This window comes from Manis javanica, chromosome 8 (genome assembly GCF_040802235.1).
Source record: "Manis javanica isolate MJ-LG chromosome 8, MJ_LKY, whole genome shotgun sequence".
Lineage (NCBI taxonomy): Eukaryota > Metazoa > Chordata > Mammalia > Pholidota > Manidae > Manis > Manis javanica.
Genome location: NC_133163.1, coordinates 28,009,921 through 28,036,588, shown reverse-complemented (window position 1 = coordinate 28,036,588; position 26,668 = coordinate 28,009,921). Strand labels below are relative to the sequence as shown.

The window sequence follows — 26,668 nt, the reverse complement described above, 5'->3', positions numbered from 1 at the left end:
CTCCCAACAGAAGGGACCCAAACAGGACAACACCAAGACACATAATAATTAAAATGGCAAAGATTAAGGACAAGGACAGAGCATTAAAGGCAGCCAGAGAGAGAAAAAAGGTCACCTACAAAGGAAAACCCATGAGGCTATCATCAGATTTCTCAACAGAAACCTTACAGGCCAGAAGAGAATGGCATGATATATTTAATTCAATGAAACAGAAGGGCCTTGAACCAAGGATACTGTATCCAGCACAATTATCATTGAAATATGAAGGAGGGATTAAACAATTCCCAGACAAGCAAACATTGAGGGAATTTCCCTCCCACAAACCACCTCTACAGGGTATCTTAGAGGGACTGCTCTAGATGGGAGCACTCCTAAAAAGAGCACAGAACAAAACACCCAACATATGAAGGATGGAGGAGGAGGAACAAGAAGGGAAAGAAATAATCATCAGACTGTGTTTATAACAGCTCAATAAGTGGGTTAAGTTAGGCAGTAAGATACTAAAGAAGCTAACCTTGAACCTTTGGTAACCACGAATCTAAAGTCTGCAATGGTGATAAGTACATATCTTTCAGTAATCACCCTAAATGTAAATGGACTGAATGCACCAATCAAAAGACACAGAGTAACAGAATGGATAAATAAGCAAGACCCATCTATATGCTGCTTACAAGAGACTCACCTCAAACCCAAAGACATGCACAGACTAAAAGTCAAGGGATGGAAAAAGATATTCCATGCAAACAACAGGGGGAGAAAAGCAGGTCTTACAGTACTAGTATCAGACAAAATAGACTTCAAAACAAAGAAAGTAACAAGAGATAAAGAAGGACATTACATTATGATAAAGGGCTCAGTCCAACAACAGGATATAACCATTATAAATATATATGCACCCAACACAGGAGCACCAGCATATGTGAAACAAATACTAACAGAACTAAGGGAGGAAATAGAATGCAATGCATTCATTCTAGGAGACTTCAACACACCACTCACTCCAAAGGACAGATCCACCAGACAGAAAATTAGTAAGGACACAGAGGCACTGAACAACACACTAGAACAGATGGACCTAATAGACATCTATAGAACTCTACATCCAAAAGCAACAGGATACACATTCTTCTCAAGCGCACATAGAACATTCTCCAGAATAGACCACATACTAGGCCACAAAAAGAGCCTCAGTAAATTCAAAAAGAGTCAAATCCTACCAACCAACTTTTCAGACCACAAAGCTATAAAACTAGAAATAAATTGTACAAAGAAAGCAAAAAGGCTCACAAACACATGGAGGCTTAACAACATGCTCCTAAATAATCAATGGATCAATGACCAAATTAAAATGGAGATCCAACAATATATGGAAACAAATGACAACAACAGCAACAAAGCCCCAACTTCTGTGGGACGCAGCAAAAGGAGTCTTAAGAGGAAAGTATATAGCAATCCAGGCATATTTAAAGAAGGAAGAACAATCCCAAATGAATAGTCTAACATCACAATTATTGAAATTGGAAAAAGAAGAACAAATGAGACCTAAGGTCAGCAGAAGGACGGACATAACAAAGATAGAGAAGAAATAAATAAAATTGAGAAGAATAAAACAATAGAAAAAATCAATGAAACCAAGAGCTGGTTCTTCGAGAAAATAAATAAAATAGATAAGCCTCTAGCCAGACTTATTAGGAGAAAAAGAGAATCAACACACATCAACAGAATCAGAAATGAGAAAGGAAAAATCAGGACGGACCCCACAGAAATACAAAGAATTATTAGAGAATACTATGAAAACATATATGCTAACAAGCTGGAAAACCTAGGAGAAATGGACAACTTCCTAGAAAAATACAACCTTCCAAGACTGACCCAGAAAGAAACAGAAAAATCTAAAGAGACCAATTACCAGCAACAAAATTGAATCGGTAATCAAAAAACTACCCAAGAACAAAACCCCCGGGCCAGATGGATTTACCTCAGAATTTTATCAGACATACAGAGAAGACATAACACCCATCCTCCTTAAAGTTTTCCAAAAACTAGAAGAGGAGGGAATACTTCCAAACTCATTGTATGAAGCCAACATCACCCTAATACCAAAACCAGGCAAAGAACCCACAAAAAAAGAAAACTACAGACCAATATCCCTGATGAACATAGATGCAAAAATACTCAACAAAATATTAGCAAACTGAATTCAAAACTACATCAAGAGGATCATACACCATGACCAAGTGGGATTCATCCCAGGGATGCAAGGATGGTACAACATATGAAAATCCATCAATATCATCCACCACATCAACAAAAAGGACAAAAACCACATGATCATCACCATAGATGATGAAAAAGCATTCGACAAAATTCAAAATCTATTCATGATAAAAACTCTCAACAAAATGGGTATAGAGAGCAAGTACCTCAACATAATAAAGGCCATTTATGATAAACCCACAGCTAACAGCAAACTGAACAGCGAGAAGCTGAAAGCTTTTCCACTGAGATCAGAAACAAAACAGGGATGCCCACTCAGTGGGGAGAGTCCTAGCCATGACAATTATACAAAACAAAGAAATACAAGGAATCCAGATTGGTAAAGAAGAAGTTAAACTGTCACTATTTGCAGATGATATGATATTGTACATAAAAAACTCTAAAGACTCCACCCCAAAACTACTAGAATTAATATCTGAATTCAGCAAAGTTGCAGGATACAAAATTAACACACAGAAATCTGTGGCTTTCCTATACACCAACAATGAACTAATACAAAGAGAAATCAGGAAAACAATTCCATTCACAATTGCATCAAAAAGAATAAAATACCTAGGAATAAACCTAACCAAGGAAGTGAAAGATCTATACTCTGAAAAGTACAAGACACTCTTAATAGAAATTAAAGAGGACACTAACAAATGGAAACTTATCCCATGCTCCTGGCTAGGAAGAATTAATATCGCCAAAATGGCCATCCTGCCCAAAGCAATCTACAGATTCGATGCAATCCCTATCAAATTACCAACAGCATTCTTCAATGAACTGGAACAAATAGTTCAAAAAATTCATATGGAACCACCAAAGACGCCAAATAGCCAAAGCAATCCTGAGAAGGAAGAATAAAGTGGGGGGATCTCGCTCCCCAACTTCAAGCTCTACTACAAAACCACAGTAATCAAGACAATTTGGTACTGGAACAAAAACAGAGCCACAGACCAGTGGAACAGAATAGAGACTCCAAACATTAACCCAAACATATATGGCCAATTAATATATGATAAAGGAACCATGGACACACAATGGGGAAATGACAGTCTCTTCAACAGATGGTGCTGGCAAAACTGGACAGCTAAATGTAAGAGAATGAAACTGGATCACTGTCTAACCCCATACACAAAAGTAAACTCGAAGTGGATCAAAGACCTGAATCTAAGTCATGAAACCATAAAACTCTTTGAAAAAAACATAGGTAAAAATCTCTTAGACATAAGCGTGAGTGACTTCTTCATGAACATATCTCCCTGGGCAAGGGAAACAAAAGCAAAAAATGAACAATGGGACTATATCAAACTAAAAAGCTTCTGTACAGCAAAGGACACCATCAATAGAACATAAAGGTATCCTAAAGTATGGGAGAATATATTCATAAATGACAGATCTGACAAAGGGTTGACATCCAAAATACATAAAGAGCTCACACACCTCAACAAACAAAAAACACATAATCGAATTAAAAAATGGGCAGAGGAGCTGAACAGACAGTTCTCTAAAGAAGAAATTCAGATGGCCAACAGACACATGAGAAGATGCTCCACATCGCTTTTCATCAGAGAAATGCAAATTAAAACCACAGTGAGATATCACCTCACACCAGTAAGGATCACCACCATCCAAAAGACAAACAACAACAAATGTTGGCGAGGTTGTGGAGAAAGGGGAACCCTCCTACACTGTTGGTGCGAATGTAAATTAGTTCGACCATTATGGAAAGCAGTATGGAGGTTCCTCAAAATGCTTAAAATAGAAATACCATTAGACCCAAGAATTCCACTTCTAGGAATTTACCCTAAGAATGCAGCAGCCCAGTTTGAAAAAGACAGATGCACCCTTATGTTTATTGCAGCACTATTTATAATAGCCAAGAAATGGTAGCAACCTAAGTGTCCATCAGTAGATGAATGGATAAAGAAGATCTGTTACATATACACAATGGAATATTATTCAGCCATAAGAAGAAAATGAATCCTACCATTTGCAACAACATGGATGGAGCTAGAGAGTATTATGCTCAGTGAAATAAGGCGGGCAGAGAAAGACAAGTACGAAATGATTTCACTCATATAAGAACAAAGAAAAACTGAAGGAATGAAACAACAGCAGAATCACAAAACCCACGAATGGACTAACAGTTACCAAAGGGAAAGGGACTGGGGAGGATGTGTGGGAAGGGAGGGATAAGGGCAGGGAAAAAGAAAGGGGGCATTACAATTAGCATGTAAAAAGTTGGGGGCTACGGGGCAGGCTCTACAACACAGAGAAGACAAGTAGTGATTTTACAGCATCTTACTACGCTGATGGACAGTGACTGTGAAGGGGTATGTGGGGGGTACTTGGTGAAGGGGGGAGCCTAGTAAACATAATGTTCTTCATTTAATTGTAGATTAATGATACCAAAAATATAATAGAACTATATTCATATTATTCACTACAATTTTTAGAACAATTTAAGTATTTCATCATCAAAAAAACCTTAAGGATCATCCAGTCCATTACTATCACTTTATAAAATTAGAAACAAAGACCCAGAGAAGTTTAAATATTTAGCCAAATCATGGAATGTGGCAGCACAAGAATTAAACTCATGATTTACTTATTCAAGAATTTACATTCTCTCATTCACTATACACAAAACACTTCCCATCCACCTCAGCTTTTTAAAGTCACCCATGATATCAATAATGACACCAAATCAGAAGTGGAGGAAGTCACAAAACAAGTGGTGAAGTAAAAAGTCAATACATACTTTCCTTCCATCCCCAAACCTTCTTTCAAAGAAACTAGCCAAAAATTCAGCCCTCTCCTTAAAGATAAATCTTATCTAAACCCAAACTAGTGACAGAGTTTAATGATTTCAGTATGCTAAAGATTCAGAAAAAAAAAGAAAAGAATTTTAAGAACTCTGATTCTTGTGTAAATATATCATAAATATCTATAAATATCAAGTTATTTAGGTAGCGCTGTTATTAGACCCAACATTTTTCAGGTGTAAATTCCACCAACCTCATCTCTCCTTCAGTTTGTTTCCAGAGGATGTTAAACATTTACATTCAGAGATTTCCACAAAGACCAGTTAAACAAATACTGCTAAAGACTGAAAGTAGTTGCTCCAGTTCTAAGACTCAATTAGGTAGAGAAAGAAATGACATCTCTCTAGAAAAGCACTCAATCTCAGGTTACTAGGGTTATCCACTATCTGTCAATTCAGATATAACTCTCTTTCTATATATCACCATCCCTGGATACATGACAAGAGTATGGACAGTGAAGGGAGAGGGACTGGTAAAGATCTATCTGAGAACTTAGAAATCCCAACTTAAACTTTAGCCACCACTACCACACAATGATATTATTTATAAGGAACACAAAATTGATGGCATTTAATCACTTTACCACTGAGGGGTAAGAATATGAGCTCTGGAGCCAGACTACCTAAATTTGAATCTCAGTCTACCACTTGATCTATGATTTGGGGCAAACTGCTTAACTAACTCTGTGCCCAAGAATCCTAAACTGGAAAGTAAGTATAACCATGATGAGCATTAAATTATTGCATGTAAAGAACAATGCCTGGAATACAGCAATAGCTACTGCTCGTATTAGTATTATTATGTGATACCCTTACTAGACTATCAATGCTCACATGCAGCTCAAACACAAAACGGTTTGCTAGCCAGATCATGAAATTTTAATGTACCTGAACAATAATTCAATATACTACATTAAAAAAGCTTATATAAAACACAGTCTGAAGTTTTCCTTTTGAATCATTTACTCACCAAAGTTATAACAAATAGTGATCAACTCCAAGAAATCTATATGAATAATCACTTGATATGGAATATCTGAAAAATCTTACACTAGAAATTAATGTTTTTCATTTTACTTTTAATTATAAACTAACCTCTGATCTTACATATCAAATTAATAACCATAGATTCATATATAGTAACAAACTACACTGAACCTTTTATTAAGATATTTACTATCAATCTCCAAATTTGCTTTTGTAAAAATTTTAACAAAGAAAAAAGATGTCAGTGGGGAAGGCAGTAGACAAAGGAGAATACAACTAATGACTACAGCATCTTACTACACTGATAGGGACTGCAATGGCAGAGTGAGAACTAGATAATATGGGTGAATGTTGAACCCACAATCTTGTTCATGTGAAACCTTCATAAGGCTGTATATCCATGATACTTTAATAAAAAAAAAGTGGTCAACATCTTTGGTCATCTGGAAAATACAAATCAAAGCCATTCTAAGATAACACTTTATATCCACTAGAATTACTAAAAATCAAAGAGATTAAGAAGTGGTGGTAAAGATTTGGAGCCAAAAATTTCATACACTGCTAGAGAGAACTACTTTGCAATTTTTTTAAATTTTGGTATCATTAATATACAATTACATGAGCAACATTGTGGTTACTAGATTTCCCCCATTATCAAAACCCACCACATACCCCATTACAGTCACTATCCATCAGCATAGTAAGATGCTATAGAATCACTACTTGTCTTTTGTGTGCTATACTGTCTTCCCAGTGCCACTTCCTACTCCACATCATGTGCGCTTGTCGTAATGCCACTTAATCCCCTTATCCCACCCTTCCCACCCATCCTCCCCAGTTCCTTTGTCTTTGGCAATTGTTAGTCCATTCTTGGGTTCTGAGATTCTGCTGCTGTTTTGTTCCTTCCGTTTTTGCTTTGTTGTTATACTCCACAAATGAGGGAAATCATTTGGTACTTGTCTTTCTCCACCCGGCTTCTTTCACTGAGCATAATACCCTCTAGCTCCATCCATGTTGTTGCAAATGGTAGTATTTGTTTTCTTCTTATGGCTGAATAATATTCCATTGTGTATATGTACCATATCTTCTTTACCCATTCATCTACTGATGGGCACTTAAGGTGATTCCATTTCTTGGCTACTGTAAATAGTGCTGCAATAAACCTAGGGGTGCATACGTCCTGCATTCTTAGGGTAAATTCCTAGGAGTGGAATTCCTGGGTCAAATGGTCTTTATATTTTGAGTTTTTTGAGGAACCTCCATACTGCTTTCCACAATGGCTGAACTAATTTACAATCCCACCAGCACTGTACGAGGGTTCCCTATTCTCTGCATCCTCAACAGCATTTCTTGTTCCTTTTCTTTTGGATGTTGGCCATCCTAACTGGTGTGAAGTGATATCTCATCGTGGTTTTAATTTGCATTTCTCTGATGACAAGCGATGTGGAGCATCTTTTCATCTGCCTGTTGGCCTTCTGAATTTCTTCTTTGGAGAATTATCTGTTCAGATCCTCTGCCATTTTTTAATTGGATTATTTGCTTTTTGTTTGTTGAGATGCATGAGCTCTTTATATATTTTGGATGTCAACCCCTTATCAGATATGTGATTTATAAATATATTCTCCTATACTGTACAATGACTTTTTGTTTTACTAATGGTGTCCTTTGCTGTACAGAAGCTTTTAGTTTGATATCGTCTCACTTGTTCATTTTTGCTTTTGTTTCCTTTGTCCAGGGAGATATGTTCATGAAGAAGTCGTTCATGTTTATATTCAAGAGAGTTTTGCCTGTGTTTTCTTCTAAATGTTTTATGGTTTAATGACTTACATTCAGGTCTTTGATCCATTTTGAGTTTACTTTTGTGTATGGAGTTAGGCAGTAATCCAGTTTCATTCTCTTACATGTACCTGTCCAGTTTTGCCAACACCAGCTGTTGAAGAGGCTGTCATTTCCCCACTGTATGTCCATAGCTCCTTTGTCATATACTAATAGACCATATATGCTTGGGTTAATATCTGGGCTCTCTAGTCTGTTCCACTAGTCTATAGGTCTGTTCTTGTGCCAGTACCAAATTGTCTTGATTACTGTGGCTTTGTAGTAGACCTAGAAGTCGGGAAGTGTGATCACCCCTCCTTTATTCTTCCTTTTCAGGATTGCTTTGGCTATTCGGTGTCTTTTGTGGTTCCATATGAATTTTAGAACTATTTGTTCCCAGTTTGTTGAAGAATGCTGTTGGTATTTTTATAGGGATTGCATTGAATCTGTAGATTGCTTTAGGCAGGATGGCCATTTTGACAATATTAATTCTTTCTAGCCAAGAGCATGGGATGAATTTCCATTTATTGGTATCTTCTTTAATTTCTCTCATGAGTGTCTTGCAGTTTTCAGAGTATAGATCTTTCACTTCTTTGGTTAGGTTTATTCCTAGGTATTTTATTGTTTTTGATGCAATTGTGAATGGAATTGTTTTCCTGATTTCTCTTTCTGCTAGTTCATCATTAGTGTATAGGGATGCAACAGATTTCTGTGTATTAATTTTGTATCCTGCCACTTTGCTGAAATCAGTAGTTTGGGAGTGGATTCTTTAGGATTTGTTATGTACAGTATCATGTCATCTGCAAACAGGGACAGTTTAACTTGTTCCTTACCAATCTGGATTGCTTGTATTTCTTTGTGTTGTCTGATTTCCATGACTAGGACTTCCAGTACTATGTTGAATAAAAGTGGGGAGAGTGGGCATCCTTGTCTTTTTCCTGATCTTAAAGAAAAGGCGTTCAGCTTCTCGCTGTTCAGTATGATGTTGTCTGTGGGGTTTGTCATATATGCATTTATTATGTTGAGGTACTTGCCCTCTATACCAATTTTGTTGAGAGTTTTTATCATAAAAAGAGCATCTATGAATTTTATCAAATGCTTTTCCAGCATCTATGGGAACGATCATGTGGTTTTTGTCCTTTTTGTTGATGTGGTGGATGATGTTGATGGATTTTCTTATGTTGTACCATCCTTGAATCCCCAGGATGAATCCCACTTGAACATGGTATTTGATCCTTTTGATGTATTTTTGAATTCAGTTTGCTAATATTTTGTTAAGTATTTTTGCATCTATGTTCATCAGGGATATTGATCTGTAGTTTTCTTTTTTTGTGTGGTGTCTTTGCCTGGTTTAGGTATTAGAGTGATGCTTGCTTCATAGAATGAGTTTGGAAGTATTCCCTCCTCTTTTATTTTTTGGTTAACTTTAAGGAGAATGGGTATTATGTCTTTCTTCATGTCTCATAAGATTCAGTGGTGAATCCATCTGGTCGGAAGGCTTGTTCTTTGGTAGTTTTTGATTATCGATTCAATTTCATTGCTGGTAACTGGTCTGTTCAGATTTTCTGTTTCTTCCTGGGTCAGTCTTGGAAGGTTGTATTTTTCTAGAAAGTTGTCCATTTCTTCTTGGTTATCCAGTTTGTAAGCATATAATTTTTCATAATATTCTCTAATAATTCTTTGTATTTTGGTGGTGACCATAGTGACTTTTCCTTTCTCATTTTTTATTCTTTTTATGTGTGCAGATTCTCTTTTTTTCTTGATAAGTCTGGCTAGGGGGTTATCTATTTTGTTTATTTTACCAAAGAACCAGCTCTTGGTTTCATTAATTCTTTCTATTGTTTTATTCTTCTCAATTTTGTTTATTTCTTCTCTGATCTTTATTATGTCCCTCCTTCTGCTGACTTTGGGCCTCATTTGTTCTCCTTTTTCCAGTTTCAATAATTGTGAATTTAGACTGGTCAGTTGGGATTGTTCTTCCTTCTTTAAATAGGCCTGGGTTGCTATATACTTTCCTCTTAGAACTGCCTTCGCTGCATCCTGCAAACGTTGGGGCATTGTGCTGTTGCTTTCATTTGTCTCCATATATTGCTTGATCTCTGTTTTAATTTAGTCACTGATCCATTGATTATTTAGGAGCATGTTATTAAGCCTCCGTGTCTTTGTGAACCTTTTTGTTTTCTTTGTACAATTTATTTCTCATTTTATGTTTGTGATCTGAGAAGTTGGTTGGTACAATTTCAATCTTTTTGAATTTACTGATGCTCTTTTTGTGGCCTAGTACGTGGTCTATCCGTGAAAATGTTCCATGTGCACTTGAGAATAATGTGTATCCTGTTCTTTTGGGTGTAGAATTCTGTAAATGACCGTTAGGTCCATGTGTTCTAACATGTTGTTCAGTGCCTCTGCATCCTTACTTATTTTCTGTCTTGTTGATCTGTCCTTTGGAATGAGCGTTGTGTTGAAGTCTCCTAAAATGAATGCATTGCCTTCTTTTTCCTCCTTTAATTCTGTTAGTATTTGTTTCCCATATGTTGGTGCTCCCATGCTGGGTGTGTAGATGTTTATAATGGTTACATCTTCTTGTTAGACTGACCCCTTTATCATTATGTAATGTCCTTCTTTGTCACTTGTTACTTTCTTTGTTTTGAAGTATATTTTGTCTGATACAAGTACTGGAATGCCTGCTTTTTTCTCCCTGTTGTTTGCATGAAATATCCTTTTCCATCCCTTGACTTTCAGTCTGTGTATGTCTTTGGGTTTGAAGTGAGTCTCTTTTAGGCAGCATATAGATGTGTCGTGCTTTTTTACCCATTCTATTACTCTGTGTCTTTTGAATTGTGCATTCAGTCCATTTATATTTAGGGTGATTATCAATAGATGTGTACTTACTGCCATTGCAGGCTTTGGATTCATGGTTACCAAAGGTTCAAGGGCACCTGCCTTACTATCTCACTGTCTAACTTAACTTACTTATTATGCTATTATAAACACAGTCTGATGATTCCTTATTTCTCTCCCTTCTTTTTCTTTCTCCTCCACTCTTTATGTTAGGTGTTTTATTCTGTTGTGTTTCCCTTGAATGATTTTGTGGGTAGCTGGTTTTATTTTGCATTTAGTTAGTATTTGTTTGGTCTGCTTTCTTTGCTGTGGTTTTATTTTCTCTGGTGACATCTTTTTAGCCTTAGAAGCACTTCCATTGAGAGCAGTCCCTTTAAAATACATTGTAGAAATGGTTTCTGGGAGGTAAATTCCCTCAACTTTTGCTTATCTGAGATTTGTTTAATCCCTCCTTCAAATTTAAATGATAATCATGCTAGATACAGTATTCTTGGTTCAAGGCCCTTCTGTTTCATTGCATTGAATACATCATGCCATTCCCTTCTGGCCTGTGAGGTTTCTGCTGAGAAGTCTTATGATAGCCTGATGGGTTTTCCTTTGTAGGTGACCTTTTTTCTCTCTCTGGCTGCTTTTGATATTCAGTCCTTTTCTTTGATCATTGCCATTTTATTATTATATGTCTTGGTGTTGTCCTCCTTGGGTCCCTTGTTTTGGGAGATCTGTGGGCTTCCATGGTCTGAGAGACTATTTCCACCCCCAGAATGGGGAAGTTTTCAGCAATTATTTCTTCAAAGACACTTTCTATCCCTTTTTCTCTCTCTTTTTCTTCTGGTACCCCTATAATGTGAATATTGTTCCCTTTCTATTGGTCACACAGTTCTCTTAATATTCTTTCATTCCTAGAGATCCTTTTATGTCTCTGCCTCAGCTTCTCTTTATTCCTGTTCTGATTTTTATTCCATTAACAATCTCTTCCACCTCATCCAGTCTGCTCTTAAATCCTTCCATTGTTTGTTTCATTTCTGTTATCTCCCTTCTGAATTCATCTCTTAGCTCTTGAATATTTCTCTGTGGCTCCATTAGCATGCTTATGACTTTTATTTTGAATTCTTTTTCAGAAAGATTAGTGATTTCAGTCTCACCAAGCCCTCTCTCTGGTGTTTGAGGGATTTTGGACTGAACAAGGTTCTTCTGCCTTTTCATGTAGATGGGAGTGGTCACTGATGAGTGGCTCCTGTGTCAGCTGGAAGAACAACGTCCCTTTCTGCTTGCCAGTCACCTTTCTAGTCTCCACTGTCTGTGCCAGTTAACCGCACACAGGGAGCAGCCTCTGGGTTAATCCCCTGAGCTTCTGTGGGGGGGGTGGCCCTTGGGATGGCCTAGGGCATTGGCAGGGGTTGCAGGCAAGTGGCACGTGTTCTGCTGCTAGAACAAAGCTCCTTTGTACCTCCCGGACACTGCATCATTCTCTGCTGACTGTGCCAGTCAACCAAGTGCAGGGAGCAGCCTCTGGGTCTGGGCCAGTTAGCCACGCACAGGTAGAAGCCTCTGTGCTGAGCTGTGTGGATGCTGTAGGCAGGGCTGTTACCTGGCTGTTCTGCAGAATGGCAGGTCATCCAGTTTGCTTGCAGTGCCAGCAGTGGGGAAGGAACAGCAGGCTGCTTATCGCTGCGAGGGGTTCGGAGCTGCGTTGCCACCCAGGGTGTTAAGGCACCTGAAGTTCCTTGAAGTTCCCAGCCTGCTGGGCTGAGTGTTCCAGGATGATTTTGTCCACCTGTTAAACCCTTGTCCCTTTAAGACTTTTAAAGCACCCACTTTTCTTTTATCCCATGGCAGCCAGCTGTGGGAACCTGAGTGCAGTCTCAATCTCAGACCTTGCTTTTCCGCTCCTCCAATATCCAGTGCACCATGCAATGTGTGTCTGTGCTCCTGGAGCAGACCACCAGGCCTGGTTATTTAGCAGTCCTGTGCTTCCACTCCCTCCCCACTCTGATTCCCTTCCTCCTTCCAGTGAGCTGGGGTGGGGGGAATGCTCAGGTCCTGCCAGGTCACGCTTTGTATCCTACCCTTTTCCATGAGATGTTGGGCTCTTGCAGATGCAGCCTGGCTCGTGTATTGTATCTTCTGGTCACTCTTTTAGGAAAAGGTGTATTCGTTGTATTTTCAAAATATATATCGTTTTGGGAGGAGATTTCTGCCACCCTATTCACACCACCATCTTGAGAAATCTACTATTTGGCAATTTCTCATAAAGTTAAACATACATCCACCCTGAGACCCAACAATTCTACTCCTATGTATTCAACCAAGAGAAATGAAACCTATGTTCACAAAAAGACCTGTTCAATAATGTTTATAGCAGCCTTGTTTATAACAGGTAAAAACTGGAAATAACACAGTTATCTTTCAAATAGCAGAATGGAAAAACAAAGGGTAGCATATTCATAAAATGAAATACTGTGACACCTATGGAGTGATCTATTTACAATAATTATTTGAATTTGCTATTCAAAGAGGCTACCTTAATTCTCTTTAAATTCTATCTCATTTAAAAAGCATTTTAATCCCTACTTGAAGATAATTTCTATTCTGAAAGCACCCTTATTTTTGTTCGGTAACTTGCTTGGGATTTCTTGCCATAATATAAACTTTTGAGGAATTTTTTAATTGGTGCTTTTAAGAGGCAAATAAATCCCAGTGTTTATAAAGTGATACGCCTTTTATTAAGTGAACTCTTAGGTGTATTTGCACACATATTTTTTTTATGTGTTCTTGGAGCATATTCATCCTGAGTCCCCTCCAGAAATTTCATGGATAAGGAAAACTGGCTTTTTTCCTTATCCAAAAATAAGGAAAACTATTTTTAAATGGATAAGGAAAAATGGCTACTGTGATGGAAATGGTGTCTTAGGGAAATACAACTTGGACTTCAGATAAACTAAATATTTAACAAACTGTGGTTTAAAGATTGCTTTTATGGAACTGTATTATTGCAGTAATTGTCTACTGATTATGGTTTCCTCAATAAAAAAAATAAATGTATATAACAAAATGAATCTCAAAAACATGTTAGGTAATAGAAGCCAGACAAAAAGTATATGTGGTATTACTGCATTTATATGAAATTCAAGAATAGACAAAATCAGTGTTTGCAAGGAGGGAGGGCAAAACTAAATTGAAAGGGACTTTTTCCTATCATTTATGTAAATTAAGCCACAGCTTTGAATATTATCCATTCCTAGATTCCACATAAAAATAAGCCACTGAAAAACGAAAAAAAAGGACAAAGAATAGGGATATTATTTCACTTAAATAAAGTAAAGGTTCAAAGGTTAATGATCATGTTTAAAACATTCTACTAGTGATCAAATAAATACAAATTTCAGAAATCTGTTACTATTTTCTCCCTATCAAATTAGTAAATATTTTTAAATGATAATACTGCTGGCAAAGGTATGTATCTCAATCTCATACAGTGCTAATGGGAATGTAAATTGGTACAACCTTTCTAGAAAGCAATTGTGCAATGTTTTGCTCTCTTGAGAGCCCTAAAAAAATGTATACCTTAAGAATTCCATTTACAGAATACAGTAATGTGGACAAAGATTTGTGTTTAACAATATTCAATGAAGTTTTGTTATAATAATTGGAACTTAATAAATCTAAATGTGGATACTATGGAAATTGGATGCATTAATGATGACATATCCATAATAGAAAATTCTTTAGCTGTTTTAAACTATTTTTAAATAACTGTAATAATATTAAAATGCTTGTTCAAAAAACAGGTTCCAAAATCATGTACATAATAAAAATTTGCATAAGGAAAAAAAGACAATAAATGTGGATGTCATTTAAAAAAATAAGTAGGGGTCAAAATCACTGAAACCATTATATTTCACAGGTGTCTGGGCTTCAAGTGATACCCCCTCACTAACTTGGTCTACTGGAGGGGAAAAAAAATGACTGAAAGGATAAGAACATCCACTAAAAGAATAAGCCATTAGTATTATTTTAAATATGAATAGCCACCTTATTAAATAAAGCCAAAGTCCTTCAGGGAATGCTAAAAAATTTGTAACAAGAAAAATTACAGAATTTAGTACAATGTAAATATATATCTATCATGTTTAATCTGAGCTAGGAAAAAATAATTAGATGATTTAGTGATTTTCCACAAGAGTGAACTTAGCTCTTTTACAAAGCAACAGAAGGGAAAGGCACAGCAAGAAGTCAAGCCAGCAACCTGATTTCCCAGGAAATTAGCCCTTACTTGACAAAGTACTGGCCTCATATTCTAAAGAATCACAACTCTACAAATAGGGATGAGACACATAAAATTCAAGTACTCTGTAAAATCTGTATACTTTTCCCTTTGCTTTAAAGATCTTCAAAAAGAATATAGTTAATGCCTGCTAAAACATACAAAAAAAAGTGTAAAGCCCAACTTAGGGTTCAATGTTGTGTAAACCAAGAATAACTTTCAAAATGCTAAGTAAATCTCATGAATTGTAAAATAACTGTACTTTTATTACTTTTTAATGAAAAGGAAAATATGCTTCTAACATTCAACTAGGATTGCACAGAAAAGGAAACTTTGATATTAATTATATTAACTCTGGACTTTAAATTTACCAAGGTTAATAAAAATCCTAATTTTTCTCTGTAATGTTTTTAAACATCACTAATAGAAGACTTCCTTGAATTTCCAACTTAGAAAATACAGCCTTAGTATTTAATCTACCTTCATAAAAAGGCTATGTATAATAATTCAAAAGAAGATAAAAAGGTAATAGTAGATGAATTAGAGAAGGGGGAAGGTGGAGAGGCTGGGGAAGAGGGGGAAAAAAAGGGGTATGCTAGAAGCTTTTCTTCCTCTGAGTCACATATTTAAAAATCTCACCCCAATTTCCATTAAATATTGAAGCTTCTATAGAACTATGGACACAAGGTCACCCAGCAGGCAGAAATATGGCAGCTGAACTTCATTTAATGTTCAAGTATAAAGTGATGTAAGGATGAAATTATACAACCTGTGTATTTAAATCATTTACAACCCATTCTTATTTTATTTATTTATTATTTTTTTATTAAGGTATCATTGATATACACTCTTATGAAGGTTTCACATGAAAAACAATGTGGTTACTACATTCACCCATCTTATCGAGTCCCCCCTATACCCCATTGCAGTCACTGTCCATCAGTGTAGTAAGATACCACAGAGTCACTACTTGTCTTCTCTGTACTACACTGTCTTCCCCATGATCTCCCCCACACCATGTGTGCCAATCATAATACCCCTCAATCCCCTTCTCCCTCCCTCCCCATCCACCCTCTGCCATCCCTCCCCCTGGGTAACCGCTAGTCCCATCTTGAAGTTTGTGAGTCTGTTGCTGTTTTGTTCCTTCAGTTTTGCTTCGTTATTATACTCCACAAATGAGGGAAATCATTTGGTATTTGTCTTTCTCTGCCTGACTTATTTCACTGAGCATAATACCCTCTAGCTCCATCATGTTGTTGCAAATGGTAGGATTTGTGTCTTTCTTATGGTTGAATAGTACTCCATTGTGTATAGGTGCCACATCTTCTTTATCCATTCATCTACTGATGGACACTTATACAACCCATTCTTGCAACTCTATAAACTGCTTCCCTCAGCACCATGACCCCCACTGCCACAACAGACCAAAAGGCCAACAAACTGCTAGCTGAAAGAATTAGTAACAAAGAAGAAAATGTTATCAAACTTTTGTAACAAGCCAATAAACACAAAAGTAGTGGTCTCAACAAATGGTGCTGAAACAACTGGATATCCACATGCAGAAGAATTAAGTTGGGCCCCTTCACACCACACAAAAAACTTAACTCAAAACAGATCATACATATAAATAAAAGAGCTAAAACTATAAAAACTCTCAGAAGAAAACATAAGCATAAATATTCATGACCTTGGATTAGGCAATAGTTTCTTAGATATTATAACCAAAAGCACAAGCCAAAAAAAACGTTGACTTCCAACTGAAAAACTTTTGCATCTCAAAGGACACCATCAAGAGAGTGAAAATACAACCCACACATTGGAGGAAAATATTTGTAAATAATATACCTGATAAGGGCCTTGTATCCAGATACATAAAGATCTTTTATAACTCACAATTCAGTAACAAAGACAAATAACCCCATTACTTAAATGGGAAAAGGATCCAAACAGACATTTCTCTAAAGGAGATACACAAATAGCTAATAAACCCATGAAAAATTTCTCATCATTAGCCATCAGGGAAATGCAAATCAAAATCACAATGAGTTATCACTTCATAGCTACTAAAATGGCTATTAAAAAGAGAGAGAGAGGTAACAAGTGTTTCTGAGGCTGTGGAAAAACTGGAATGCTCTGGTGGGAATATAAAATGGTGTAGCTGCTCTGCAAAACTGAGTTACCATATGACCCAGTAATTCCACTACTAGATATATATCCAAGAGAAATGACAACACATGTCCACTCCAATGTCTATCAACAGGAGAATAATTTTTTAAATTGTGACATGTCTATATACTGGAATACTACTTAGCAAATAAAAATTAATTACTGATACACAAAATAACATGGATAAATCTTTAATTAGGCAAAGCAAAAAAAGCCAGACCTCCTTCTCGAAAAATAAGTATATACCACACAATTTTCTTCACATAAAATTCTAGAAAATGCAAACTAGTTATAGATTAGTGTAAAGGAGGAGATGGATTACAAAGAAGCACAAGGAAACTTAGAGTGAGGAGTATATTCCTTATCTTGATTGTGGTAGCTAAAAAGGTAAAAACTCATCAAACTGTATACTTTAAATATGTGCAATCTCATATGTCATGTCAATTGTACTTGAATAAAGCTGTCCAAAAAAAAAACGGAATGCATATGCCAGTTGGGAGAACAAAAGCATACAAGTATTTCTGAAATGGCACATTTGGGTAAGAAAAGGGTAGAAAAAATTAGCTGAGAGCTTTTAAGTATGATGAACCTTTTTAGAAGTCAAAATATTAACAGATCCCTACATGGTAACAACTGCATTGTCAGCATCTGTTGATGGAGCAAATAGTCAAAGCAACCAAAGCTACTATGAATTCAGTCTAGCCTTTAAAATAAAGATTTTAGAAACTCATTTCAACATTCATTTGAATACTATTTCAAATATATATGTAAAAAATAAGTAAGTTCCAAATATATTTGTAAGTATATATATATGCATATATAAATCTAGAATTTATTACTTTTGTCTACAGATAGTATTTGATGAAGAAATGGATTTGAGATCCCATTACTAACTACGGAAAACATCCACCCCCATCCAACCAGTTTCAGGTTAACAGACTGAGACCTGCTGATGAAGATATTCAATGCCAAAGAGATTCAATAAGTCAATATTAGCTTAAATAAAACAGAAGTCTATCTAATGAAAAATTTATCTAACAGGTCCCATAGCTACACTTCATAATCCAAAAGAATTTAAGGATTAGTTAGTTATAACACTGCTAATCTGGGTATAAATAATGAAGAATTTGCCATGACTTAAAGGCAAAAACATTGCTGAATTAAAATAAAGATTCAAGGTTTTCCACAGATTGACTAGCCTAAAAATAAGACAACAGAATCAAGAAGAATTCAAGATTGTTTTTAATGTCTAAATGAAATCTAAGTTTCACAGTTAAACTTAAATACAATGCTCTTTCACAGTCTATGCAAAATACACAGAAAAAGGTTTTACCTGTTTCACTCATTTTATCTATCTGCAATCCTGAATCCTTAACAACAGCAAACACTAAGCATTTATTATGAGCTAAGCACTGCATTAAGCACATTACATGCATTAACTAAGATAATCCTCAAAGCAATTTATTTTACAGATGACTAAACCAAAACCCAAAGAGTTAACTTGCCTACAGCAGCAGAGCTGGATTTGAACTCAAGCAGAGTTCATTTAGTTGATGCATAAACTCAGCCACCGATCAGGGACTCCCCATCATTCATTACATACATCTATGTATGCCAGAAAAAACAAAAAAAGATAAAGTCCTGACTGCAAAAAATTTACAACTTTATGAAGGATGTCTAATATCACAAAATAACTTGAAAAATCTTTAGCAATATGATAAAATATCAAACTGTATGGTTTCTAAAATTAGGCTAGAATATAAAATAGATATTAAGAAATTAACAGCTGTTGATATCACATGTTAATGTTAATATTTTTAGAAATGATAGCCAGTCATATAGATGGACACTAACAGTTCATTTTCTTGATAATATTTTCAATACAGTATTTAGCACTGTATGTATTTCTTGCAAGAGTAAGGAAGAACTGACTATCAATAGGAAATATGATCCTTTTACTACAATAAATAATTTACAAAGATAAGAATAAATCAACTCTTTAAAACAGTAAACAATTCAAAAATTGAGCTCATCAGTGAAATTTGAAGTGCATTACATCAAGAATGTTATGGATATTACACACTTGCTTTAAATCAGAGACAAGGTAAGCAGCGTTCTACAGATGCAGAAAGACTTTTCTTTTGCTTTTGACCTTTTTCTTCAATCTTGAATCCTTATAAACAATACAGTTTGGCATTTTATCATATTGAATATTTTTAAAAACTATTTTGTGATATTAGATTTAATCTACTAATAAAGTTGCAAATTTTTTGCAGTCAGGACTTTGACCTTTTTTGGTACTCTTTGGCATACAAAAATGGATAATGGGGGAGTCCCTGATTGGGAGTTGAGTTTATGGCATCAACCTAACTAAAGAGGGTACAGCACATAACATGAAATAAAATCTACTTCTACCTGAATACTGAAGAGGAATGTATTAACTGTAAGGAAGGTTAAACTGATTCTAACTAACATTCAGCATTAATTTAATATAATTAAATCTATAATGTTTGGTTTTTTTAGCAGCAGAGTAAACGGTTCCCACTGTTAACAAAAACATGTACCTATTTAGAAGGGTAAAACCTATTTAGAAAGGTAATATGCTAGAGACACAGCCTATGACAACATGAGAAAATATTAGCCCCATTTGCCCCATGTTTTAGTCTAATCCACTAAACTAAACCAACCACAAAAAACAAACTAAGGTAGTAAATGCTTAAAATACATGTAAAATGTTCAAGTCAGCTCTGGTTTTACTAACTGCCAAATTGCTTATAATCACAATATTATTACTATGGATGAATATGAGCCCCTTCTAGAAAGAGAAGTCTAAAATAGGCCTAATATTATTAGAATTCATAATAATTAACATCACCACATGCTGAGGAGTCCACTATGGGCAAAACACTATACAAAATGTTTTTCATTTAATTCTCACCATCAACCTGGTAAGGAGGACAGTATAAACTCCATTTCACAGATGACAAAATGGAGGCTAACTGCCCAGTTAGCAAATTAGTAAATGATAGAGCTAGCATTCAAAAGCATAGACATATACTTATAAAACTTGGATCGTGTCAATTTTGTCACATTTTCTCAGAAAACAAATGATGCCTTTTTCAATTTCATAACATGGTAGGTACAAATATACTTCTGTCATCATCAGGCTGTTTGTTCTATGGTTCTGTGATATCTAAGTTGAAAAAAATGTTTATGTTGATTAAGGAATACTGGGAGCTAAAATTCCTTATAACAAAGTTGGTTATATTAAAAATAATTAAATTAAAAAAAAACCTTCATAAATTATGCAAGGCCACATAACACAATTGAAAGGAACCTGAGGTATACCTGTGCACGGCTGACCAGGACAAAAGCATCACTTTTACTCTTTTTAAGTTCTTCTAAAACTTATTTTATTAAGGTCAATCTTAAAGTTACAAATTTTGCTTTTCCTGTATTCTTGCCTTCCCTGACTCTGCTTTATTCAGGAGCCAAGCAGTGTTTTACAGTTTTCAATCCCTCTTCCTTCCTAACTGGAAAAAAATCTGATAGTAATAATTTTCCTAATTAACCATATATACCTTAATATAAACAAGTTAACACAATTAAGATTTTGCTATCTGATCAAAGAAATTAAGACTTTGATCTCTATTTAAAGAATACAAGTTATCAGCAAGCACATGGGGAGAAATAAGAGTTCTGGTGGGAAGAGAAGGGGAAATAACTGACATTAATTATTAATATAGCAGCTCTTGGCCAATTCATTTAAGATGACTGGTGGACTCCTCCCATTGCTTAATCCCAAACTCCAATGCAACGGACAAGTGGGGAGGCTAGGCTAGTTACAATTGCTGGAGGACCTATTCTCAAGATCTGCAGAAGTACACAAGTGTCCAGCCTTCTTCTCAATTCACATATTCTTGCCCAGGTTCCCATCCCCTAGGACTAACAATTCTCAGTCTATTCACTTGCATTCTCACAGGCTTTATCTGAGTGGAAGAAAACAAAGGAAGAGTTATAGCAAGCTTTGGAAACTGCACAGAATGAAAAATATGTCCATGGGAGAATGTTGCAAATAGGATCATCCTCTTTTACATACGTCACTCCAGGAAAACTGCCAAGAATGGCTCACTCCTCTAGACATACTTCCTGCAGATCCTCCAGGCTCCTCCTTAAACACATGTCAATATTCTCCTCATTCTCCCTTAGTTTCAATCCCCCTTTTGCCCCAGGTTTTCCAACTACATATTTTATATTCTCAAAAAGATATGGCAATATCACAATGACATCCTATTTATCAGTACCTATGTCTCACATCTCAACAAACATCCTAAAGCTTTATATGGTATTCCTACCTTTAATAATAAAGTTTCTAATGTTATATTACCAAAACAAATTTTCCTGGCAAATAAAGGATTTATCATAATGTTAAGAAAAAAAAACAAGATAGAAAAAAAAAATTATATTTAAGGGGTACAATTGTTTCCTTTCTCCCTAGTCCTATCAAGGAAACACAGAGTTCAGAAACCAACAGAATTCAAGATCCATTCTGTTGAAATCAAAAATCTATTAAACAAAATAGATGTGTTTTGGCAAATCCAAAATAAAATGTAGCTTTTCAGGTAGTCTATTGAAAATCTTTTTTTAAGGTGATAATTTTACCAAGGGACCTTTTCTGATAAAAATAATTCTCCCAGCAAACTAAAAACCAGACATAGGGGTTTTGTACTTTTATAGAACTAGATTTTCAGGTACCAACATTTCCATTAGGATTAACTGTATGGATAGTTAAAGGGCATGAAGCAGAGAAAGCAGATCAGAAGCTATTTATAAAAGACAACAAAACTTTACTGAAATAGAAAAATAAACATAATTAACTGGTGTTAATTGAAACGCCACTTTAATCTTTGGTATGTGAAATCGAGTCTCACTAAAATATACAGTCAGGAATACAGTGTCTTTGGGATTTAAAAACCGCCATGTATTCAATTACAGATTAACAAACCTCACTGTAAAATGAATTAAGCAACCAGAGCTATTCATAGATAAGTATGATTAAATTATGGATGAATAATAAGTCAACTGAATAAAGTCCATTTATTAAAAAGTAAGTAATCAAACTGATCTATTGGTCTTCTAATCATGAAGAATGAACTTTTATATTTTTCCCACACTTGATTATTAAGATTTAACATTCCCCCATCAGTTAGTAAAGAATTAAATGATCTATAAAAATGTGCCTCTCAACTGTACAATGATTTAAAGAATAACCATTTTGGTGGTGGGAAAACTCCATCTAACAGTGCAAGAAATTCAAAAGTTTTCATCCTGGGAACCTTTGTCACAAAAAATTAGTAAATTTATTTTGTGAAAAGACCACTCACGTTTTCAACTCAAACATACAATGATTGTTTTGCAGTCTTCCAAACAAACAATAAAAATTTTAAGGAAAAATAAAATCTGAAAGATAAAAATGATTTTTGAAAGAGTAAATTATGTTAAAATCCTGATGCAAAGATACATCAATAGTTTCTTCACAGTTTCATAAAACATTCATGAAAGGGTTACATAAATCCCTTGAATTAAAGATTTCAGAGAGCTGCAAGAATCTCTTTCAGTTTTCAATATTGCTTTCTCTGTTCTTATATCCATAAAAACAGATCTAAATCAACTCTTCCTAAATATAAACCCTCATTTTTTTATAAAAGAAAAATCAAACCAAAGCAGCACAAAAAATGCATATGTATTCTTAATATAGCTTAAAATAAGTATTGTAGATTACATTTAGGTCCCTCAAACAAGTTAAATTTGCAACGTATGCCACATCCAGTTCATTTTAAGGGAGAAAAACATCAAAACAAAAGCTCCTGCTTAATAAACTATTTACTTTGTCGTTAAACCTCTATTCTAGGTGCATTTTACTGTGGAGTATTATCACTATTTCTTCTATAAATCTAAAATACACAAGTAAAGCTTATCTGATTCTCTTAAATATGCTTTTGTAAAAAGCCTTGAAATACTTTTACTCTCTAAAAAGTAAACACCTTTTTGGCTTTCTCTTTTGAAATATGTCTTATTCAGTTTTGCTTATTATCCATGACTTGTTCTCAAGCCAGTCCATTTCAATGTTAGTTGTTTACTGCCAATATGTCTGTGTACACATAGGTTTTTTAGAGAAATGCTTTCCAGTACAGTGGTAAAAAAGAAAGCGTATACAAGAGCGGACAAGTGAAACCAAAGTGTACCAAATCTGAGAAACACCACTCAACTTCATTTATCTGCCTCAAATCCCAAGAAACCAAAAAAGAACTGAAGAAATTTAATAGAATGTATCACCACCTGAGAGTTACCACAAAAGAAAAAAGATAGATAAGTAATAAACCCAGTCCCTGATATTCCTAAGAAAGGGTGCTTTGGCTGCATGCATGACTAAAAGTTTTCCAACTTTTTTGATGGTAAGAAACACATTTTCACACTGTGACCTAGTACACATATATATTAAAAAATTTTCCCAAAACTTTTCCTTACAAAGTGCAGTGCTAGTAGATTCTGTCTTATTTCATTTTTTTTTCATTTTTCTATCTGTCTTATTTCATTTTGTTTTCAATGCTGGTGATAACCCACTAAACTGATTTTATAAATTACTAATAAATCATGATTCAGAGTTTGAAAAAACATAGGTTTAAAATAGGGTATCATTCTATTAGGATCTTTTGTGCAAACTGCCTCTATCTGACTCTAGCAAGGTAGACAGGTATTTTAAGGTTGCTACACTATTAGTGTTTTCAGTAAAGCATGTGGTTCTTAAAGTGCGGTCCCGTGACCAACATAAGCATCACCTGAGATAAATGCAAATTCCATTTCTGATTCGGAAACTCTGGGTGGAGCCAACAATCTGTATTTTACCAAGCCCTCCAGGGATTTTGGTGCAAGTCAAAGTTTGAGAACCACAGCATTAAAGAACTTAGGTCTTTTTTTTATCCTCTAACAATCCAGTACAATGTGCTTACTTCCACCAGTCACTATTCTAAAAGTTCTACAAATATTAACTCGTGAAAAAACCATCTTATGTGGTAGAAACTTTTATTAGCCCTATTATACAGATGAGGAAACTTCTGCACAGAGAGGTTAAGTGGTGGAACTAGATGTCAAACTTATTTCTAATTTGAAAAAGGAATGCCTATCCTCTCATGCCTCTCTTTTTCAAGTCCTCAGTCCTGCTCCTTTAGTTTACCTCCTCCTTACCTTTTCCCTTTCAACTTCCCCATCCTGTCAATGTCCTTATTCTCTAATAGTATTGCTTGCCGTCTTCTAAAACAAATTTCTAGAGCACCGAAATGCAGGTCACTTAACCTTGCTTTAGAATCTGTTCTCTGGTCCTAGATGGCATTTTAGTATTATAAAGCCGAAGTTTCTTCTATTTCTTAAGTCCTTAGACCCCCTATTAATGGTACTACTGTTAATTTCTGGTCTGTGCTGTTCTGGCCAGTTTCCACAAGACCACTACTCTCTTCCTGAGCAACTTTCTCGTTCCGAACTACGACACCCTATCTACTACTCCCTTCCTACAAGAAAATTATTTCTCCCCTCCCTTATCATTTTGTTCGACTCCTCTCCAACTAGAGAACCTCCACTCCCCTGCTGAACGTCTCAAACACGAGCTACTCCTCGAGGATTTTCTTCCCCGGTCCCCCGGGGATCCTCAGACCCAGGAGTTAACCAGTCCAGCCTTGGGTGTCCCATCCCACAGACCAGAGGTGGAGGGCAGGGCGCTCCGGGTCCTCCCAAGCTGTTCAAGGTTCTTCACGGGTCCGACCCTCTTAAGACCCGCAGCTCCTTAAATCCCCTGGAACCCTCCTCCCCCGAACCGCCGCCTTTCTCAACAGGTTCTCCAGCCCCCTCCCGGCCCTTCCTCGACGCCCTCGCTGGGAAACCGGGCCGCTCCCTGTCACCCCGGACCCTGGCCGCCCTCGGTCTCCCTTCTCTCTCGGATCCGGGCCACTCCCAGTTTCCCGGACCCCCAGCTCTCTCCGCTAGGGCCGCTCCCGGGCTCCCCGGGTTCCCCTTTCCCTTCGCACCCCAGCTGCCCTGGTCATTCCCGAGTCACCTCGCTCTCAGACCGGTCACCCCGGACCACTCCCGCTCTGGGACCCCGGCCGCTCGCGTCTCCCCAGGGACCTACCCTTCACACACCAGCCGCCGGTCAGTGCCCCAGACCCGAGCAGCTGCATGTGCCAAGGCACCTCTCGGCCTGACCCGCTTGGGTCCGGCTCCAGCCTACCTTGCCAACGCGAACTCCGCCGCCGGGAGCCGGGCCATTCTACCACCAGCCCAGTCAGTGCGAACTCGCCGCCTCCGCCCTGGCCCCGGCCCCGGTCGAACCTGCCCGCAGTCCAGGCCCCCTTCCTCTGGCCTCTGCCTTCGGAGCGCGGAGATGGAGTTTCTGCCCCGCGACTGCCCCCAGACCTCAGGCCCGCGCTACCGGCACTCACCTGCCGCTGCCCCCGACCAACTCCAGCGCCACTGCCTCTACCTCGGCCGCCAGTAGCCACCAAGCGCCACCACCTCCCCCATGACAACAGGCCCACCCCGCTTCATACTTCCTACCTTTCCATTGGAGAATGGGACACCGGTTCCCTACTCTGATAGGTTTGTCTTACCCGTCCGTCATAGCTTCTTTACCGCCCCTTTTTCTGGACCGGGTATTAGCCTCCCGCCCAGGCCCTCGAGCGTCCTAGACCAATCTTTAGTTGTAATTGGTTGATGGCTGGGCAGTTAGAAGTTATGATAGGCTGCAGAAAGTGTCTGTTAAGTCAACTGGCAAGGGATGTGACGGCCACGGTTGGTTCGGGCTTGGACAGTTTGGTTGCGCAGTAGAAAGCGAGGAAGGACCAGATACTCACCGCCGAGGTTACCGAGGAAGGGTTAACTCTTTGTTAACTCTTCACTGTGTAAACTCAATCCCTTTCTTCAGCTCGCTCCCGAGAAGCTTATCACTGCTAGCTTACTCATAGGATAGTTCTTACAAAAACGCCGACTCAGAGGTTGTGTTTAAGAAGTGTTTCCAACTCGTTGGGAGGAAGACACTATGAAAGATAAAAATTTTCCCTTCTTGTCTTGAGATCCCAATGCGCCCAATTTCCTTGAAGTTCTTTCTGGAAGTCTTCAAAGAACAAGGCACAGCCTTACGTTTAGCAGAAATCAGTACGCTTCCATTGCAGTTATAAACGTCGTAATAAACTGAAGTAGCACGTTGAGAGTTCTCCAGCTTCCAGACTTACCCTGGCTGCCTCCTGCCAAGTGACCAGGAAGCCATCAGCAAGTTCGGGCTAAAGAAGCCACATTTTATCTTTGTGATGCTCTGGAAATGAGAAGTCTGCTCCCCCTTACTCCCCTCAGTTTGATTTTTATGTTCAGCAGTTCTTAAATAGTCCTACTTGATGTGTGTCAGATCTTTAAAAACTTGTCTTTTTTTCTCCTCTTCCTAGCAGTCTAAATTAGGACCATTG

At 37.0% G+C, this 26,668-nt stretch overlaps 1 protein-coding gene across 11 annotated transcripts in view; it reads right to left on the bottom strand.

Moving 5' to 3' along the window:
* NUMB (NUMB endocytic adaptor protein) overlaps window positions 1-25,765 on the bottom strand; it is a 216,305-nt gene extending 190,540 nt beyond the window's left edge. For 8 of the 11 annotated variants that reach the window (XM_073242162.1, XM_073242172.1, XM_073242169.1 and 5 more), the window contains exon 1: window positions 25,652-25,757. The gene's annotated coding sequence lies outside the window, so the exon portion shown is untranslated. Of the gene's footprint in view, window positions 1-25,440; window positions 25,593-25,651 lie in introns of those variants that run through there. The other 3 variants (XM_073242168.1, XM_073242167.1, XM_073242165.1) reach the window with 3 other exon arrangements.
* Between the last annotated feature and the right edge of the window lie 903 nt (window positions 25,766-26,668).